Here is a 3,917-nt window from a genome sequence, read left to right on the forward strand (position 1 = left end):
AGTTACACTATTATTATACAGGTTTAGTAAAGTATGCTGGGACTCTCTCTAAGAAACAAAAAGAAAGCTACAGACATACGAAGGAGTACTACAATTGGAGGATGTCACCACAAACAGCAAAACAGTAAAGTGGAAGTAAACTAGCCACATGTACAGAGAAAGAGTAGAAAAGTCGACCAGAAAGGTAACACAATGGTTACCAAGAGAAAATGTCAAAAGGAAAAGAGGTTGTCCCTTTAAAAGACAGTCCGATGACTTTAAAAAAATAGCTGTACCTCTGGACTAGGCTGACAAGAGACAGAGCCAGAGAGATCAAGCTGGTTAATTTATGAATATAATAATTGTCGATGTAATAGAATTGTCAGTAGAATATAGGTTAATAAACAAAAAATTGTACAATCAGAGGAATCTCTCTTACAAATGAGCAGTAGAGTTTAACCAGTATGACCATTTCAAGTGCAATTTACTTACCTGTGAAATAAAGATTATTTTATTTATTATTATAGTTTAGTGGCCATTGTCTTTCTGGTTTTACAGCCTCATTTAATGATCTCCTAATATTACTTTTGACCAAAAACTAAAGTTACCTGTAAAAGCATTAATCCCCGGTGTGCTTGTCGTAGTGGGTGGCATGGTATACCCTAAAGTAGCAGTCTGGCTAGACTCTCCGCTGCCGCCAGATTTTGCAGCCGCAGCTGCCTTCTCCTCTCTGTAAATGCAATTTGCAATGTTTAAAATAACAATACATTTTCCAGTAAAGAGAGCAAAATAACATTCTCAGGGCATTAATTGCTGCACCCACACCACAACTCCAAATTACACAACTGTCTGAAAATGTTAATGGTTCTCCAAGAAGCTAAATGTCAGAGAGGGCTAGGTTATCACATTTATATCACAATTTATAATTTTCTTAGACACATAGTAGCAGAATGCAATATCAACTAATTTTTTCAAAAGAATTAATATTGATATTACAATACAAAGAGATTAAGGGTCGTATTCTAGAACTCTAATCAATTCTCAAGTCAGGATTGCACTGGAAACACAAGCACTGGAACTACGACCCTAATGGCAGGGACTTGAGTATGATTTCAAGTGCTTTAAACCATACTCAAATCCTGACTTGAGCATTGAGTAGAGTTCTAGAATACGAGCCTAAAAAGTGAATCAAAAGGTGGAAAAAACCAACACAGACAGTACAAGAGTCAGAAATGCTCTATGGAATCTATGATTCAGTAATGAATGGTCATTTTTTTTTTTTTTTTTTTAATAGAAAAATTTCTTTTGAATGTTCAATCTTTGTATTAATAATTATAACAAACTAGTGGAGTAATTTCACATTAATATAATTGAATATCAATTCAATAACATTTTTTAAATACAACAAATAGCGACATCTCTAGCCGGGGCTGGTAGCTGTTTAGGTACCTAACTGGGTGACTAAAATATTAAATATTATTCATAGATGGCGCTATGGTTAAAAAGTTCTTGAAAAATACAATGCAAGCACATAGAAAAATTCGTGAGGTGCGCTGGATCGTTCCGTGACTTAGTTGTTATAGCGTCTGGCACGGTATGATAGAAGCCGTCGGTTCAAATCCCGGATTGAAGAAATTTTTTCAGAGTGTTCGATCTTTGTATTAATAATTATAGCAAACTAGTGGAGTAATTTCACATAAAAATAATTGAATATCAATTTAATAAAAATTTTTTAATGAATGATCATTCAAATCATTTGAATAGGAAAATTAGTAGGTTGTCATTCAAGCGCGAGAGAGATTGCCATTACCCAACATAGCAACCACAATTTCCAGTAATGTCCTGTGTCAACATCAACAACAATGGTGTAACGCGTAGCTCCATCAGTAAGGTTAGCACAACAGTAGACTTCCGGGAGAGCGACATAAATCTCTCTATACAGGAATTGCAGTATTTCGCGCTCAATGACGAAGTCGCGCCCTGTCGTGCTAGCCCTACAGGAGAAACTTGGGAGCGACTTTAAAAAGACGCAACACTTGTATGGTCTTAACTGTTTACAAATTCCACACCGAACCAACTAATTGTATAGAAAAAGTCAACTCCTAACGAAGTTAATCACGGAGACACCGCAAACGTCGTTTGTTTCGGTTGAGCCACACTACCTACTACGTCATTTTGTGCGGATATAATTTATTTTAGTGTTTTGTTTTTCAGTTTCACAAGCCGATGACACCAGAACACGTAATTTATAGTGCTTGAAAGCTTGAAAGGACATTTTCACTATGTGGTTTAATGCCGGTTGATACTCATAGGACACAGTAAAAAAATCGTTATTTCCAAGGCAAAAGAAATACGTACAACAATTACACATAAGTTTAGGAGATAGTGAATATTCTACAGAAAATAGGAAGTAATTTTTTGTAGCAATTTAGCTTAGATTTAAAACAAAAATTGCATCTAACAACAAAGAAAATTACGAAGAGACGTTTTGAGAGCATGGCACAAGCAACAAATAACAAAACTGCGATATACAAACCGTTTTTTCTTAATAAATGGATCCAACACTTCAATCCTTCGCTTAGACATTTTAGAAACAATACATAAACCAATATAACCGAAACAAATTCGAGATATTTCGTTAAAAATTTCTCAACAGAACGCGGCCAACAAAATGGCGACGAAAAATGGCTTTTGGTGATTTTGTTTTGCTTATGGTTCCGGTTCAGAGTTGCCAATACAAATTATTCGAATCCCCAAAAATCAACAAAATATAACCATCTGTGAATGAATCATGAATCAAGCATGAATGGTACAGGGTCACGGACACTTAGTAGTTTGTGAAGAACACGTCAATCTTGCCACATTTAAATTCAACTATATGCCGCTTATGATAAGAACGGTCCAAAGTACAAAGCTTGACGTGCTCTTAACTGTACACTATACTAGAGAGAGCAGTGGGCTTAACCCCAATCAATCAGGTTTTAAATGGGTTTTTTCCCAACGCATCGGGTTGTAATCCATTTCTGCCTCTGCCTGCGCCGGGTTAAAACTCGGACGCTTGCCATCTCTACACACAAAATATACAATGTAAAGCAAATGATAAAATTAGATGACCTTAAAATCGTTTATTTTTAATGGTTTAAACATTCATCTTCAGTCTTCAAATTATATACATAATTTTTCTAAAGCCTTAAAATTAGCAATGCGCATTTGGTGACACTATGCTAAGATTAAAAATAATCGTCAATGAGTAAATTAAGTTTAGACCTAAATTTTATTTAATATTTAAAGTTGACGGGTGAGAAGTTGGGGTGTGGAACTACCAATAGCTCAACTTTATTTAGCAATAACTGCTTTTGTGTATCTTCATAAAAAAATTCATTATAAGCGAGCGATGTACAATATTGACAAAAAATTTGATATCGTTCATCATGGCGTCTTTATCAGTAACCATTAAACTAGCGATGCATTGCAATCGATAGATTAAACAAAATTATGAAATGTTATAATCCTCGCAAGTTGGGGAATTCTACACAAATTGACAACATTTTTTTAGTCAGTGTTACTATATACATTCTTGCTACATACGTTGTCTATGGAGGCAGTAAGTGAATAATATCATTGCCTCATCTTCGATAAAAGTCATGTTCTTATTTTTACATTTCGTTTTATGCAGCAATTACATCGGACCGTTAAAATATTACTGATGATATTAACATCAAATTTTGAATTAAAATTATCAAATTGTTGTGGCAACCTTTCTTCATTTATTTCCGAAATCATGCTTCATTTTTACAATAAAAAGAGATACTCAGCATTTCAAATTCAGGTTTCTCTAGTCACGTTTTGGCATTTGATTCCGTAGAGCGGAATGTTACGAAACAAAAATGTCAGAAGAAAGAGGAAGTGCGTATTTTTATTGCGTGCAAATTTATTGA

This window comes from Hyposmocoma kahamanoa, unplaced genomic scaffold (genome assembly GCF_003589595.1).
Source record: "Hyposmocoma kahamanoa isolate Upper Pololo Valley unplaced genomic scaffold, ASM358959v1 103661, whole genome shotgun sequence".
Lineage (NCBI taxonomy): Eukaryota > Metazoa > Arthropoda > Insecta > Lepidoptera > Cosmopterigidae > Hyposmocoma > Hyposmocoma kahamanoa.